Here is a 17864-nt window from a genome sequence, read left to right on the forward strand (position 1 = left end):
TACTCCGTCCATCAGTTGGGGGAAGGGAGGATCTATCAAGAACACCAAATCATCTCTCCCCCTCTCCCTCTCAAAAAAAAAAAAAAAAAATTGTTAAATAGTTCCATGAGCTATCATCACAATTCTAGAAGGGAGGTTGCTATCAAGTCGACTTTGCAGATGAAGAAACTGAGGCACGAGGAAAGGAGAGAGATTGTGCAAGTTCATTCCATTGTTAAAAATGATGATTCTGCCGAAACCGGTTTGGCTCAGTGGATACAGCGTCGGCCTGCGGACTGAGGGGTCCCGGGTTCGATTCCGGTCAGGGGCATGTACCTTGGCTGCAGGCGCATCCCCAGTGGGGGGTGTGCAGGAGGCAGCTGATCGATGTTTCTCTCTCATCGATGTTTCTGGCTTTCTATCCCTCTCCCTTCCTCTCTGTAAAAATATCAATAAAATATATTTTTTTTAAAAAATGATGATTCTGGGATTCAAAGCCAGGCATCTGGGTTCAGAGCTTGGACCCCTAATCTGGACTACAGTTTCTTTTCCCTGCCAACCTTCCACCTAACGCCACTGTATTGTTCCCCATTTTTCTGGCACCTCGAACCATCTGGAACCATCTGAGCATCCAAATGCAGGGAAAACTATGCACCAAACACAAAGTCCCAGAAGGTGTAGAAGCTCCAGGAAGGTGGGGATCCCAGAGGATCCCATTTGTCTTGAGAAACAAGCATTAGGTCTGGCAGGTGGTGGGTGGCCAAAATATTTGTGTGGAGCCCTGGCCCTTGCGGCGCCGTTGGCTGAGTGTCCTACCATGCACTGAGAGGTCACCAGTTCAATTTCTGGTCAGGGCACATGCCCAGGTTGCAGCTTGATCTCCAGTAGAGGGCGTGCAGGAGGCAGCCAATCGATGTATCTCTCACATTGATGTTTTTCTTTGTCTCTCTCCCCCTTCCTCTCTCTCTAAAAATCAATAAAAGCATATCCTCAGGTGAGGATTAAAAAAAGAGAAAAAAAGTGGGGGTATTAACCTACATGCACAGAAACAATGGACAGGGTGGACAGGGCTTGCTTAAAGCAAAGATAAACCTTTTACTAAAAAGTTATGTGCCTGGGTGTGACTACCCACCTTGACCTGCCCAGTTAGGAATTTATGATCAAATCACCCTGTGAGGTTACTTTCCATAGAATGCCTTTTTTCTTTTTTTTCTTTTTTGTCCACAGTATAAACACCTATAAAGATCAATGGTGCCGAAACCGGTTTGGCTCAGTGGATAGAGCGTCGGCCTGCAGACTGAAGGGTCCCAGGTTCGATTCTGGTCAAGGGCATGTACCTTGGTTGTGGGCACGTCCCCAGTGGGGGGTGTGCGGGAGGCAGCTGATCGATGTTTCTCTCTCATCGATGTTTCTAGCTCTCTATCCCTCTCCCTTCCTCTCTGTGAAAAATCAATAAAATATATTAAAAAAAAAAAAGATCAATGGTGATTTTCTCAAGGCTGGAAACGTGGAAGAACACTACAGTCTCCTGGTACACACTGAGTGTGTTTCCTGCTGGTAATAAGAAACAAAAAGCTCAATATTTATTTATTTATGTTAAATTTTGTTTATTAACTTGAGAGAGAGAGAGCGAGAGAGAGAGAGGCATCGATTTGTTGTTCCACTTATTTATGCATTAACTGGTTGATTCTTGTATGTCCCCTGACTGAGGATCAAACCTGCAATCTTGGTGTTTCAGGATTACACTAACTGAGCTACCTGGCCAGGACCAAAAAGCTAAATATTTAAAACCTCTCCCTAAATGGAGGTAAGAGTAAAAGCTCAAGAAGAAGAACCCCTTTTGGTCAGGGTCCCCATGGGAAGCAGATTGCGATGTAAGTCGGTGACTTGAGGTCTGTTATAAAGATGAGGGAAGCTTCGGGAATGGCTTTGCCATGGGGCCCTGTGAGGTTGGGAGCTGTGCCACCCCTAGGAGCTGTGGCCCTGGTCAGGCACAAGTGACCAGCTTGCAGGACGGGTTTGGAGCTGACCCCACTCTCCTCTTGTCTTTCATCTCTTACCAGCGCCTCCTGTCAGCTGAACCCACTGGAAGCCAGAGGACCAGGGAGCACCCATCCGTCTAGCACCCTGAGCCAGGTGGAGGAGGGTGAAAGTGGATCTGGAAAGCCACATAGCAATGATCTTGTCCTACCATCCTTAACTTAGCATTCAGATCCAGCCAGCTCTTCCACTGGCGGGGAGTATCCCACCTTCTGGAGAAGTTTTCTTTCTGCACAAGATGGTACAGACAAGGACTTCAGCAACAATGAAACAATGAAATATTGGCCCTAATCTAAGGTTTAACCACAGGGAACAAGTTAAATGAATTATGCTTCATACCATGGAAAATGAGACTCCCCAACCCCCCCGCCCGCTCCAAAAAAAAAAAAAGGAAGAAAAGAAAAAAAGGTAAAGTGGAAAAAGCACCAAAATCTAGTGTGATTGTAGTAGGTTGAATTGTATCCCCCCAAAAGATATGTCCAAGCCCTAATCCCTGGTACCTGTAAATGTGATGTTATTTGGAAATAGGTTTTTGCGATATAATTAGTTAAGGAATCAAGACAAGATCATCCTGGATTTTAAGGTGGGCCCTGAATCCAATGACTGGCATCCTTATAAGAGAAAGGAGAATACGATTTGGATACACAAGCTAGAAGGTCAAATGCCAGGAGCCCCCAGAAGCTGGAAGAGGCAGGAAGGACCCTTCCCTAGAGCCTTTGGAAGGAGTGTGGCCCTGCTGACACCTGGATCTCAGACGTCTGGCCTCCAGAACTGTGAGAGAATACATCTCTGTTTTTGTTTTGTTTGTTTTTTAATATATTTTATTGATTTTTTACAGAGAGGAAGAGAGAGGGATAGAGAGTTAGAAACATCGATGAGAGAGAAGCATCGACCAGCTGCCTCCTGCACACCCCCTACTGGGGATGTGCCCGCAACCAAGGTACATGCCCTTGACCGGAATCAAACCTGGGACCCTTCAGTCCCCAGGCCGACACTCTATCCAGTGAGCCAAACAGGCTAGGGCTACATTTCTGTTGTTTTAAGACATCCAGCTTGTGGTCATTTGTTACAGCAGTCACAGGAAACTATGTATAAAAGCCTAAGCGACTGAACGACCCACCGACTGGTTGCTATGACGTGCACGGACCACCAGGGGACAGGCGCTCAATGCACAGGATCAGGCTCCCTCCTGTCTGGATCGGGCCTATAGGGATAGGGCCGAAATGGCTATCTGACATCCCTCGAGGGGTCCCAGATTGCGAGGGGCACAGGCCAGGCCAAGGGACCCCACCAGTGCACGAATTTGTGCACTGGGCCTCTAGTACAGTGATGAAAGCACTGGGTGCTGGTGGATATACCTCAACTCTCTAACCTGGTGGGGACAAGTCAGAGATGCACAGTCCATACCCAGAGTCCCCCAGAGGTCCTCAGCCAGACTGAGCCCACAGGAGTCACCTGCTCATTGTTCCCACCCCCACCCCCCACCCCCGTTGGCTTCCTCCCTTCCCTGGTGTATTAATTATACAATCCTGCTCAACAAATTACCCCAAACATAGTGGCTTAAAACAATGATCACATATTATCTCTCACGTTTCTGTGGATCAGGAGTGCTGACAGGGCACAGGGGAACCGCTGGTCCTTGCCCCCACGTGTCTGAGACCTCAGCTGGAAGACTTGAAGGCTGGGGCTGGAGTCACCTGAAGGGACAGTCACTCCTTGCGTGACTGCTGGCTGGTGCTGGCTGTTGGCTGAGGACCTAGCTGGGGCTGTGGGCTGGGAAACCCACATGCAGTTCCGTTTATGGTCTGGGTGTCCTTAGCCCTTACAATATAGTGGCTGGGTTTCAAGTGCAAGAATTAAGAGAAAGTGAAAGGGAGGGAGGGAGGGAGGGACCAGGTGGAAGGTATCTCATTCTTTAGGACCCGGTGTCTAGAAATCTCAGAATCTCTGCCTTTATACTCCATTGGTTGGGGCAGTCCAAGCCCCCGCTGGACTCAAGGGGCAGAGAACGCAGACCCCGCCTCTTCTGGGAGGATCATTAGCATATTGTAAGAAGAGCCTGTGTGGTGGGATAAATTTGAGGGGTGGCATCTTTGAAAATCACAACCTGCAGTTCCTCTTTCACTTCCTTGCTCCCCACAGCTGTTTCCTGGGACCCCCTCCCAGACCAGGGTCTTTGAGGAAACCCAAACTAAGATATCACACAAAGCAATACTATATTTATATGGGCGGGTATAGGTGTAAGTGTTCAGAAAAAGATCTGTAAAGATGAACCCCAGACAGACAACAGTGCGTCGGTTCTCTAGCAAGAGAGCTCGGATGGGGTGGAGGGATTGGAAAGGTTTGTCTGTAATATCTGGATTTTTATTTTTATTTTTGGCCCCAAGGAGGGATTTCCTGCATCCCTGTGGAAAGTAAAAGAGGAAGAGTCAGGATAAGGAAGCCACTGGACTTTTGGGGACACTCGTGCTGAAGCATCTGTGACTCTCTTAAAAAATATGTAAATAGCCCTAACCGGTTTGGCTCAGTGGATAGAGCATCGGCCTGCGGACTGAAGGGTCCCAGGTTCGATTCCAGTCAAGGGCATGTACCTTGGTTGCGGGCACATCCCCAATAGGGGGTGTGCAGGAGGCAGCTGATTGATGTTTCTCTCTCATCGATGTTTCTCTCTATTCCTCTCCCTTCATCTCTGTAAAAAATCAATAAAATATATTAAAAATATATATATATTTTTAAAATGATTTCAGAGAGGAAACGAGAGGGAGAGAGAGAGAGAAACATCAATGATAAGAGAGAATCATCAATCAGCTGCCTCCTGAAACCGCCCCCCCCCCCCCCACTGGGGATCGAGCCAGCAACCCCAGCATGTGCCCTGACCAGAATTAAACCATGACCTCCTGGTTCATGGGTCAACCCTCAACCACTGAGCCACCCCGGCTGGGCATCTGTTACTCTCTTAACACACACAGGAAGCAGGAAGAGAGGAGGCAGAGGGCAGCCCCAGGCAGCCCGTCTGTGCACGCAGGGAAAGCCGCCAGCCCATTTTACTGCTGAGCTGAGGGCTTGAGTAGTTCAAGAGTCCAGAATTTCTGGGAGACTGCAGAATACCCTCACCTAGGAGGGCACTCGAGTCTCACTTACATAATCTATGAAATGGGTATGATCATGACTATCACACAAAGCTGCTGTGAGGGTAACATACATTATTACACATAATGTATGTGTGGTTGACAGGGGACCTGGCACATAAAAGCAATAATAGATGTATTGTGCATGCGACAACTATATGCCAGAAATTGTCTTAAGAGCTTTTTGTGTGTTAACCCATCTAACTCCTCACAATAACACTATGAAGTAGGAACTATTATTGCCCCGATTTTGTAAAAGAGGAAACAAAGGTTGGGCAATAAGCCAAGGCCCCACAGTGAGGCTGCCAGACTTCTTCCTTTCCTTCTGACTCCAAAAGCAGTGCTCTCTCTACCCATCTCCCATACCTCCCGTGGGAAAAAAACGAATGAATAAACGAGACACGTCGGAGCCGGAGAAAGACTATGTTTTCTTGGTCTTTTCTGGGACCTAGAAAGGCTGGTATAACCCTGGAAGCTGGTACCCTCCCCTCCCCTTCCCTCTCCTTAACCACCTTCTTCCACTTTGACCCTCCTTTCTAAACCAGAGGGTTTGGAGCAAAGCTGGTGGGGGAAGCATCTCCTTCAAGATCTGGGGAAGGGGGTTTCTCTTTCCTTGACTCCCATTTCCCTTATAAGGGGGAAAGCGCCCCCCCCCCCCCCCTTGCAGAGAGCAGCAGCTTCCTGGGGGCCTTGCTGCCCTGTTGCTATGGCAACCAGACTCACTAGCAGTTTCTGGTAAAGAAGTTGGCTCTGCCCACAGCTTGGAAGGGAGGAACACTGGGGTAGGAACGAGACGTCAGGAACACCCCTTGGCCCTCAAACTAGACTGCCCACACTCCAAGGCCTGGGAGATTGGAGGCCCAAGTCAACCCAAGGACAGGGGGAGGACTGTTCCCACCTGGGGACCTCCCTTCTGAATCTGGGGCAGCTTTTTACATTTTCCAACTTTTGTCCACCCTGAAAGACTGCCTGGAAACCTCTGAGGAGGGAGGTGTCAGGATTCTCACAGGGTAGGGTCACACACAGCTCTAGGGGACATTTCCTTTTCTCAGCTTTTTCTTTCTTTGAATGAGATATAATTTGCATAAGATAAAGTGCACAGTCTTAAGTTTTAGCTCAATGATTTTTTACATGTGTATATGCCTGCGTATCGATCACCCAGATTGAGAGAATTTATCCATCCCTCTAGAAAGTTCCTTCGTGCCCTTTCCTAGCCCCCAATCTGACTTTGTCTTCACAGATTAGTTTTGCCTGTCCTTGAACTTCCTGTAAAAGGAACCGTATCAGGTTTCCTCTTCTGTATCTGGTGTCTCCCACATTACGGTAAACCTGTGGGAATACTTGAAGTTGCAAGTATCATTAGCTTGTCCTTTTTCTTTGCTATGTAATATTCCTCCGTGGGGATATTTTGCTTTATTCTATTGTTGATGGATATTTGAATTGCTTGCAGTGACTGGTTTTTGTGACTAAAGCTGCTATGAACATTCTTATGTCTTTGGGGAACATAAGTTCACGTATTTGTTGGGTGAATACACAGGAGTAGAATTGCTTGGTCACAGGGCAGGCATATGTGTAGTTTTAGGAGATAGTTCACGTTTTCCAAAGCAGCTGTACTATTTTACATTCCCACCAGCAGTATATGAACGTTCCAGTTGCCCCACATCATTGCCAACACTTGAACCATAGGTCTTTTTCATTTTAATTATTCTGGGGGATGTGTTGTGGTATCTCGTTGTGGCTGTATTTGCATTTCTCTGATGACTGATGATGTTGAACATCTTTTCGTGTGCTTATTGGTCTTTTTGATATTTTTGTTGTTGTTAATAGTTCCAGTCATCTATCATTTTATGAATTTGGTTATATGTCTTTTCCTTACTGATTGTAGGAGCTCTTTATATGGTCTGGATATGAGTCCTTTGTCAAGTATACATCTTGCAAATATCTTCCTTTTGGCGGAATATTTCTTACTCCACATTATCTCTCCAGGTTCTAGACTGGGAGAGGCCACAAAAGCAAATCGCCACAGATGATTCTTTTCCAGTTCCATCTTCATGAAGAAGGCGGATGCCCTGGTTTATTTAATCCTGTGACATGCCAAGACTTTATGTCATTATAGCCTTAAATAGTTACAACATTTTTATGTATTTAATTCACTTATTCAACACACATTTGAAAATCTAATAGATGCCAGATATTCTGGGACACACTGAGAACAAGAGTCAAGGTCTAAAAATAGATTATAGCCCTCGCCTGTTTGGCTCAGTGGATAGAGCATCAGCCTGCAGACTGAAGGGTCCCAGGTTTGATTCTGGTCAAGGGCACATGCCTGGGTTGCAGGCTCAATCCCCAGTAGGGGGCGTGCAGGAGGCAGCCCATGAATGATTCTCTCTCAGCTTTGATGTTTCTATCTCTCTCTCCCTCTCCCTTCCTCTCTGAAATCATTAAACATGTTTTAAAAAATAGATTGTAACCTGGCCCTGTTGCTCAGTGGTTAGAGCATCAGTGTGTGCACCGAAGGGGTTTGATTCCCTGTCAAGGGCATGTCCCTGGGTTGCAGATTCCTTCTCTGCACAGGAGGCAACCAACCAATGTGCCTCTTTCACATGGAGGTTTCTCTCTCTCCCTTCTGCCTTGCCTCCCTTCTACTCTCTAAAAAAAAGCAATGGAAAGAGTACCCTTGGTTGAGGATTAACAAAATAAATAAAATTAAAAGATTGTATTCCGGTTGAAAAATGGTGGGTGGCCGAAACCGGTTTGGCTCAGTGGATAGGGCGTCGGCCTGCGGACTGAAGGGTCCCGGGTTCGATTCCGGTCAAGGGCATGTACCTGGGTTGCGAGCACATCCCCAGTGGGAGGTGTGCAGGAGGCAGCTGATCGATGTTTCTCTCTCATTGATGTTTCTAACTCTCTATCCCTCTCCCTTCCTCTCTGTAAAAATATCAATAAAAAATATATATATTTAAAAAAAAAAAAGAAAAAAAAAAAGAAAAATGGTGGTGGAGAGCAACTGGTCAGGAGGGCCCCTAGGAGGAGGTGACATGGAACTGGGGCTCGAAGGAGGAGCTGGAGCCAGCCATGTGCGGTCTAGGGGAGAGTGTTCCGGGAGGTGGCTCCATGTAGCTGGAGTGGAGTAAGTATGGGGAGAGGGATCCAGAAGAATCTGAGTAAGGCATTTGGATTGACTCTAAAGTCATGTGGATGTATTGCAGCATTCTGAATAGAAGGACAATATAACTGCCATGATGCCATGAGAGGGGCAGGCTTGGGGGGGGGTGCAGGGGGCGCGGGGGGAGAGGCGCCCAGAAGTGAGAAGAAGTAAGCAAATTCAGGTTCTATCTGAAGAGGTATCTTCAGTAGAGGGAACTGAGTCTCAGAGAGGTTAAGTGACTTGCCCAAGGTCACACAGCTAGAAAATGGGGAAAAGGCCAGAAAACCCAATTCTGACCTTTCAAATACACAGACATTGTCATGTTGTGGGTGGCGTGACCTCAGACAACCTAGAGATGTGGGAATCCAGGGTGGTGGGGGAGTAATAGGAAGAGCGCCCCCCCCCCCCCCCCCCCCGCAGACCTAGAAAATCCATCTGTCCTTCTGGCGGTCATTAGTGGTGGGCCACAGGGCAGGCAAGTAGCAAGCTGCAAACTGAACCGAGTCCCCGGCAAGATGTATGGGAGATGTCCCAAACCAGCCTGGGCCCCTCCACCTAGCAGGGCCCATTCAAAGAGATGACAGCGGCCTTGGGCCCTCAGGGGAGTCCAGTAGCCCTGGTTGGTCCTGGAACATGTGCACGGGGTGGAGGATGCTGGGGAGCCGCTGCCAGCCCCATTAGCACCACCTTCATTATCCCAGATTTATGTGTGTGTGATTCTCACCCCCCTCTCGGAATCGCTCCAGCATCTCCCCTGGCTGCAAACTCGACTTCGCCGGAAACAGCCGCGGAGCCGCCTGCCACCGGGCCATTAGCACGCAGGGAGGAGGGTGTGGGAGGAGGGAGCAGTCGGCAGGGAAGAGTGGGGGGTGGGGAGAGAAGGGGGGCGGGGAGGGCGGGAGCTGGGAAGGATGGAAGTGGGTTGGAAGGAAAGGGAGAGACTAGGAGGGGGCGGGCGGCAGGGGGCGGGGGAGTGGGGTGCGGCGACGGGACGGACTAGAACCCCAGAAGGCTTGGCCTCGGAGAGTGGACGAGGGGCTGCCCGGGGTCTCCTGTCTCCTGCGCCCTTGCTGGCCGTTGCCAAGGCGGATGGGGAACTCCGCCGGGCGCCTTTGGTCCAGGAGTTACTAGAAAGCCACGCGCCTGAACCCCTCCTTCTGGGAACTGGCGCCGAGGCCTGGTGCCTGGCCCACCTGCAGGGCTGCCCCCGCCCAGGGATGCGGGGGGAACCTGGGGGTGTTGGCGGGGAGGGGTCCGGTCCTGGAGCCAGGACAACCCTCCCTCGGGTGACTCCCTTCCCCACCCCCCAGTCTTGCCCACCCTGCAGCTCCTGGGGCGGGGGGAGCGAGAGAGGCCCCTTCGTCGCGAGGGAAATCAATGCAGCGTTAATGTACGACTTCTAGGCGAGGGCGGGGACACTTCATAAAAAATGCATTGTTTCGGGGCGCTCGCAGCTCCCTCCCCGGCATCCTGCAAGATGGCAGCCCCAGCGAGGGCGGGAGCCCAGCCCGCGGCCGGGAGAGGGTGCACGGGGGAAGGGGCCCCCTCTCTCCAGCTGGGGAAGGTGGGAAGAGAGGCCAGGAGGGAGGGAGGGAGGAAAGAAGGAGAGAGGGAGGGCGGGCAGAGGGGGCTGGGAGGATGATGGGGAGGCGGGATCCAGTCAGAGGGAGGAGGGCTGGCTGGTGGGGGAGGAGGAGTGGGGGTGGCTGGCTGGGAGCCGGGAGGAGGTGGCACCGAGGAGGGAGGAGAGCAGGCCGGGTGCTGGGGAAGGGGGGCTGGGAGAGGTGAGGAGGAGGGAAGGCAGGGGCCAGGAGGGGAGGCAGTCTGGGGTGAGATGGGAAAGGGGAGGAGTGGGAAAAGGAGAAGGGGAAGAAAAAGGCAGAGAGGGCAGCCTGGACAGGAGGGAAGGGAAACCTATTCCCCCACCCCCCCTGCTCAGGTGTTCGCAGGCTCCACCCCCTTACGGCGGGGCTCTCCGGCTGCCTCTCAGTTGCTTGCACCCTCCCCGGTGGAGAGGAACCAAGGAGCCCCAGCCCCTGACATAGAGTCGGCTGCACCCCAATGGCCTGGCTCCCGACCTTCTTTCCCAACCCGGCACCAACCCCCCCCCCCCCCACCCGCACCAGTCTATTGGGCAGAGTGGCAGCCTCCTCCTTCCTTCCCTTTGCTTCTCTGGCTTCTGTCAGCCCTTCCCCGCCCGCCGCCACCTGGTGGCCCAGCTGCCCTGCCCAGAGCCTGGCAGGGGGCAAGCCCCTCACTCCAGGCCTCCAGGGTTGACCCCGAAGAGCGCCTTTCCTTAGCAGGGACAACGTTTGGCTACATCTGCATCCTGTCCTACATTCTGGAGAGGAATATTGAGGCTCCAGTGAGGGGAAACTGAGGCAGAGGAGAGCTGAGAACACAATATGGGTCTCCTTACCCCACAAGTTTCCCACCCTTTGGTCCCCCCTCCTCCTTGCCTACTCCCTCATTTTCTCTCATGATAAAAGTTTCAAGACACACTCCCCCCAACTCCCAACCTTTCTGCTTCACCATAGGGGAGCTCCCAAATGCCTGAAATATCTTTAAATTAGGAAAAAGAGCTAAGCCGCCAGGGTCCTTTGGTCTGTGAAAGGAGGAGCAGAGGCCACCGGGCCCCCACCCCCCTTTACTCTGGTTTTGCGTTTGAAGTCCAGACATCCGAGGCTCCTGCTGGAACGCTGACGGGCCTGCCCCGCCAGCCCCCGCTGCTTCCCTTTCAGTGGCCCTGTGCTCCCTGCCAGGTGTGCCAAAATTAGGAAGGCTCCCTTCTCCGACTCTTTTCATCCCCCGGGGCTGCTGGGGGCTCCGAGGCGCTAATGAAGCTCCTGCTGCGGCCTTCCCTTTGGGCAGAGCTGTCCTGAGGGAAGCCAGGCTGGAGAGGCGGGACCAGGCCTGGAAATCTGCCCTCGAAGAACTGTCCCCGGAAACGTGTTCACGTGCCATGCTCAGTGAGGGTCTTCTTGCAGCACCGCCCTGCTCTCCTCCAGTCTCCTCCAATCCCTCAGGGTTCTGGTGACATAACCGCCTCCAGGCAGCCCTCCCAGCTTGCCCGCGCTTGCTCCCTATTGTTTCCCTGGGGTTTGGGCCATGAGGTCAGGCTGCTAGGGTTCACGTCCCGGGACCACCTGTTTCTGGTTGTGCCTCCGGGGTAGTTCAGTGAACCTCTCAGAGCCTCAGTTTCCCTTCCTATCAATTACGAGGGTAATTATGAAAACCTGTCATAAGACTTGAAAGATGCGCAAAGGAGGTCATACGTGTAAAGTGGGTCCAACCACACCAGCCCCTCATTGAGCCCCAAACACACCAGGCATGCTCCCACCTCCAGGCTCCCGGCTGCCTGTTCCTCCTAGATATCCTCAAAGCTCCAGGCTCCCTCCCTGCTCATATGTCACCTCCTCAGAAGGGACTTCCTTGGTCACTTCGCCATCATCACGTTGTTTACCCAGCACCTGTTTTATCACCACCTGACATTGGATTACTTACCTGAGTTCCTGCTCTGGAACCTGAGGGCCTAGGTTCAAATCCTGACTTCTCAGCTATTGGCTGTGTGACTGTGGGCATGTTCTTAAACTCTCTGAGCCTCAGTTCCCTCATTTATAAAATGGGGCTTGTAATACCTACCTCACAGCTGTTGGGATGAATAAGTGACTTAGTGACTGAAAGCCCTCAGAACGGTGGCTGGACCACACTAGGTGTTATTCCCAGAACTAATATTGTTGGTATTATTTCGGGCACCCTCTCTTCTCCTCCCCCTTAATTAGAATGTATGCCCTCCTGAGGGCTAATACTTCAGGAGCAGCATTCACTTTATTCACTGCTGCATCTTCCATGCTCAAATGGCCTGGCACATAGTAGATGCTCAATAAATATTTGATAAATGAATGACTAAATGAGGTTCTACTGGGCCTGTCTGAGCCTCAGTTTTCTCACCTGTACAATGGGATAATAGCATGTGTCTCACAGATGCTGAGGATTCCACGAGATAAAAGCTTCTAGGGATGGCTGCGTGTCACACTTCTGACCAGAGCAGAAATCAGCTGGGGGAGCTCAGGGGAGGGTGGGCACCAAGCCTCCGTTGCTTCATCTATAAAATGGTAGTAAGAACAGCAACATGCTGTGGTGAGGATCACGGAAGTGACCTAGAGGGAAATCGAGGTAACCAGGGTGTTAGGGTCGCCGAAAGAGGAATGCACGCTGCCAAAAGGGGTGGAAAATTATAAATTTATTAGGTCATATGGAAACCCAGATGGGCTGGGCCCCAACATGGCGCCAGCACCCAAAGACAGAGAGTCAGAGGTTTTTAAAGGACTCTAGGCAGGCTTTTTCTGGGCGGAGAATTCTCTGTGCAGGTCCGGGTTCTGGGAAAGTCCGGAGGGGAGAGATAATGGTCTTAGCAAATGGCATGTGGTCTAAGCGAGTGGAATGTCCATTGTGAAGTGGCCTGAAGGTCAGTTCCCAGGGGAGGGGGTATCGATTCAATTCTTTGATCAGACCTAACACAGGGGAATCTGGCTGGTGCTGGCCCTGATGCCATTAAGCTCCTGACCTCCAGCAACCCCTGGTGCTGAACTCCTCATACTTGCAGCCCAATGCAGTCCCAAATGGTGACATTACATTTCCCTGGATCGCTAAAAGCGAGCAGGACAGAGTGGCTGTTCATTGATTTTAAAAAAATTATTATTATTATTTAGTTTACAGAATGTGGATTGAGGCTCAGGCACTGCAACATAAAAAACTGGGAGAATCACCCTGGTCCATCAGCTCAGTTGGTTAGAGCGTAGTCCCAGGACCCCAAGGTTGCGGGTTCTATTCCCCAGTTAGGGTACACACAAGAAGCAACCAATGAATGCATAAACAAGTGGATGTTTCTCTCTCTCCCTTCCTCTTTTGCTCTCTCTTAAAAAAAAAATCAATGAAACAATTTAAGAGAAAAAAAAAGGGGGGCGTGTTGGAGTGTTGATGCATTTGACCGGGCCCTCGCATAGCCCAGGAAGTGGCAACGTAAGACTGTCCATCAAGGAGAAAGAGCGTTAAGGGTGAATTGTGTCCCTCTGAAAAAGATGTTGTGATCCTAACCCCCAATACCCAAGAATGTGACCTTATTTGGAAATAGGGTCATTTCATGTACATTTAGTTAAGATGAGATCATGTCAGAGTAGGTTGAGGCCCTAATCCAACATGACTGGATTATGCATTTATTCTAAGAAAAGAGGCACAGATGCAGATACACCAGGGAGAACGCCATGTGACAATGGAGACAGATCAGAGTGATGCGACTACAGGTCAAGGGACAACAAGGATGGCAGGCAGTCTCCAGAAACTGGAAGGAAGTGTGATCCTGCTGACACCTTGATTTCAGAATTCTGGCCTTCAGCCCTGGATGGTTTGGCTCAGTGGGTAGAGCATCGGCCTGCGGACTGAAGGGTCCCAGGTTCTGTTCTGGTCAAGGCCACATGCCCGGGGTTGTGGGCTCGATCCCCAGTAGGGGATGTGCAGGAGGCAGCCCATCAATTATTCTCTCTCATCATGGATGTTTCTATCTCTCTCTCCCCCTCCCTTTCTCTCTGAAATCAATAAAAAAATATTTTTTTAAAAAAGAGAATTCTGGCCTCCAGAACTGTGAGAGAGTACGTTTCTGTTGTTTGAAGCCCCCCAGTTTGTGGTACTTTGTTACAGCAGCCACAGGAGACTCATACAGGAGGTTCAAGAGGCAGGGAGACACAGAGCAAATGACTCACACAGGCTTTGCCTTCTGCTGCATGGCTCCAGGACTTTGTATGGGTAGCACCCTCAGCAGGCCCAGGGCACAGAGGTGAGCAAGGAGGGTCCTGTTTTTGTGAGTCCCCTTTTCCACCTGCGGAAGCCTTCCAAGCCTTCCAGAATCTCCCCAGGTAGAATGAATGCATTGCAGGTGCCCACGGCGCAGGTTTAGGTGGCTGCTGTCATTAATGTAGATTTAAGGTTCTGGATGCCCTTGTCTTCCCAGGTAGACTGGAACCTCCCTGAAGGCAGGGAATAGCCCTTTCATTGGTGCCAGACAGAACTACCTTATGGACAAAGCCAAGGGGTGTAAATCCACTTAGGTCTCTGAAATGCCCAGCTGGTCCAAAGCGAGAGAATTCACACATGGAACACACGAGCTGAATCTCAATGAAGGGCCTCGCGCTGGGGTTGAAACTGCCTGGGCTGAAATTCCAGCCCCACTTGGGACTGTCTGAGTCATCCTCAGGCAAGCAGCTTTATTGCCATGTGCCTCAGTTTCCCTGATTGTAAAATGGGGACAATGGCAGTACTGCCCGATAAGATCATTTCAAGGATTAAGTCTTTAATCCATTTCGAGTTCATTTTTGTGGAGTGGTATAAGGCGGTGGTCTAGTTTTATTCTTTTGCATGTGAATATCCAATTTTCCCAACACTATTTATTTATTTATTGTATTAAACCCCTCCCCCCTTTTTTATTATTGATTTCAGAGTGAGGGAGGGAGAGGGAGAGAGAGAAACATCCATGAGAGAGCTGCCTCCTGCACACCCCTTACTGGGGATGGAGCCTGCAACCCGGGCATGGTCCCTGATTAGGAATCAAACCGTGACCTCCTGGTTCATAGGTCAATGCTTAACCAATGAGCCAGGCAATTTTTTTCCCTTTTAATCCTCACCCACGTATATGTTTTTATTGATTTTTAGAGAGAGAGGAAGGGAGAGATAGAGAGAAATATCAATCAACCTCCCTCCCCACATGCCCCAAGCAGAGATTGAACCTGCAACCTAGCTGTGCCCTGACTAGGAATCAAACCTAAACTTCTGGTGAATGGAATGATGCTCCAACCAGCTGAGCCAGCCTGCCCCAATACCATTTATTGAAGAGATTGCATTCTCTCATTGAATCTTCTTGGCTTCCTTGTCAAATATTAGTTGACCAGATATGCATGGGTTTATCACTGGGCTCTTATTGGTCTATATGTCTGTTTTAGTGCCAGTACCATACTGTTTTGGTTACTATAGCTTTGTAATATAGTTTGAAATCAGAGAATTTGTTCTTTTTTAAAAAAATATATTTTATTGATTTTTTTACAGAGAGGAAGGGAGAGGGATAGAGAGTTAGAAACATTGATGAGAGAGAAACATCGATCAGCTGCCTCCTGCACACCCCCTACTGGGGATGTGCCCACAACCAAGGTACATGCCCTTGACCGGAATCGACCCTGCGACCTTTCAGTCTGCAGGCCAACGCTCTATCCACTGAGCCAAACCAGTTAGGACAGAATTTGTTCTTCTTTTTCAGGATTGCTCTGTCATTTTAAAGATTAAATGAGATCATGTCTGTCAGGTACTCAGAAGTCAGCAGCATACAGTAAATGCTTAATAGGTGTTGGCTCCACGCATGGCGGGCAGCACTGGCTGAGTATGAAGAAAGACACGAGGCCAGGGAGCTGCCTCCAGAGGCCCAACCACCTTCCTTTATATCATTCCTCTCCTTATGCAGGTGCTGGAGGGAAAGTTAGGAGAGAGACCCCATCTAGCCTACCTTGACACCTGAATTCGCTCTATCATTATTGAGCACCTACTGTGTGCCAGGGTCTGTTTTATGATTTGAAAGCCCTCCCTGGCTGTGGAGAACCATCTTGATGGAGTCTAGCAGGGAGGAGAGACCCTGGCTTTAATGAAAGTGAGAGACCAGGCTAGCTGGGCTGTGGCATTGCAGGTGGGGAAAGGTGTGTGGATTCAGGATAGATTTGAAATTGGAGTTGGCAGGTTTAATAACAGACTGGATGTGAGGAGTGAGAGAAAGAGGGAGTCTAGCGTGATAGAGTAGATGGTTTGCCCATCACTGTCTGTGTGCCTTCCCTGCTTCGTCTCATGGCACTCAGCATTTCCAGGTATCTGTTGCCCTGTAGCAAATTATCCCAAAACCCATTTTCTTAAAGCAATACACATCTATTATTTCACAGTTTCTGTGGGTCAGGAATCCAGGTGTGACCTCAGCTGGGTGCCTCTGGCTCCGGGTCTCTCACAGGCTGCAACCAGGATGGTGGCTGGGGCCCTGGTCATCATGCTTCCAGTCTCTCCAGCTGTGGCAGGATTCAGCTATTGGTCTGAGGCTTCCTTCACTCTTTGCCACGTGGGACTCTCCCCAGGGCAGCTCCCAACACAACAGGGCAGCTGGCTTCCCTCGGAGTGAGCGAGAGACTGAGCGAGAGGGCGAGCAAGGTGGAAGCCGGTTTTTTGTAACCTAATCTCGGAGGTGCCATCCCATCACCTTTGCCACATTCTGCTGGCGGAGAAGAAAGTTGTGGAGTCCCACCCACGCCCAATGGGGAGGGGATCACACAAGGGTGGGGTCATTTGGAGCCATTTAGAGGCTGCCACCTCGCCATGCACAACAACCCACTGCCAGTACCTGCCACTCTTTGCGTGGTGGGTCTCTGGTTACAGAGGCAGCGCAGGCCTGTGTGGGGCCAGCCAGGTGTTCTGGAGAATGCACTCCCCCTGCTAGCACACCTCAACCAATGCAGGCTGGGAGCTGGTGGACAAATACCCCAGCACTCTCACTCCTGGCATGTGATGACTCTGAGGTTCGTGTCCCAGTGGTCTCCACGAGGATGAACCCTAGATGTCCCAGCATAACCTCTCAAGATGAACATGCTCTTTATTGAGCACCCTCCCTGCCCTACCTCCCCTCCCCTCTTCCCTGCCAGTGCTTCCTGTAACTGCCTCCCAGGTAAACCATGCGTACTCCAATCAGAGTGTCTTTTGAAACTGTGTTGGTTTCTTGGGGCTGCTGCAATAAATTACCACAGACTGGGTGGCTTAAAACGACAGGAGTGTAGTGTCTCAGTCTGGAGGTTAGAAGTCCAAAATCAAGGTGTCGTCAGGGCCTGCTCCTCATGAAGGGTCCAGGGGAGAATCCTTCCTTGAGGCAGTCTTGGCATTCATTGGCTTGTAGCTGCATTGCTCCAGTCTCTGCCTCCATCTTTTTTTGTGCGTGTCCTCCTCCTCTTAGAAGGTCACATGTCATTGAATTTGGCCCACCCTGGAGCCTGCATGCCAGCATCTCAAGATCCTTAGCTAATGACCTCCACAAAGACCCTATCTATATATGTAAAAGCCAAGCAACCAGAATGATGGAACAACCAGAATGACCAGTCACTATGACAAGCACTGCGGCAGCCAACCGGCCCGATCAGAGCCCGATCAGCCCCCACGACCACCTGTGGCCCCTCCCCCCACCGGTTTGGCCCAATCGGCCCCCATCAGGGCGGGCCGGCCGGATCCCACCCTGTGCACGAATCCATGCACCAGGCCTCTAGTTTCCTAATAAGATTGCGTCTGAGATTCCAAGTGAACATGAATTTGCATGAGCATTTTCCCACCCACTATACCAATGGGTCTTGGAGGCTGAGAAAGGACCATGGGATTTGGCCGGATGGAGCCCTCTCCCTGGCTGGGCAGGGACAAGAGAGGAGGAACAACTTAGGATGATTTTGCTGGGAAAGGAAATGTATTTGGTTCCTGCTGCTGCTATAACAGCCACAAACTGAGTGGCTTAA

The sequence above is a fragment of the Plecotus auritus genome (assembly GCF_963455305.1).
Source record: "Plecotus auritus genome assembly, chromosome: 6".
Taxonomy (NCBI): domain Eukaryota; kingdom Metazoa; phylum Chordata; class Mammalia; order Chiroptera; family Vespertilionidae; genus Plecotus; species Plecotus auritus.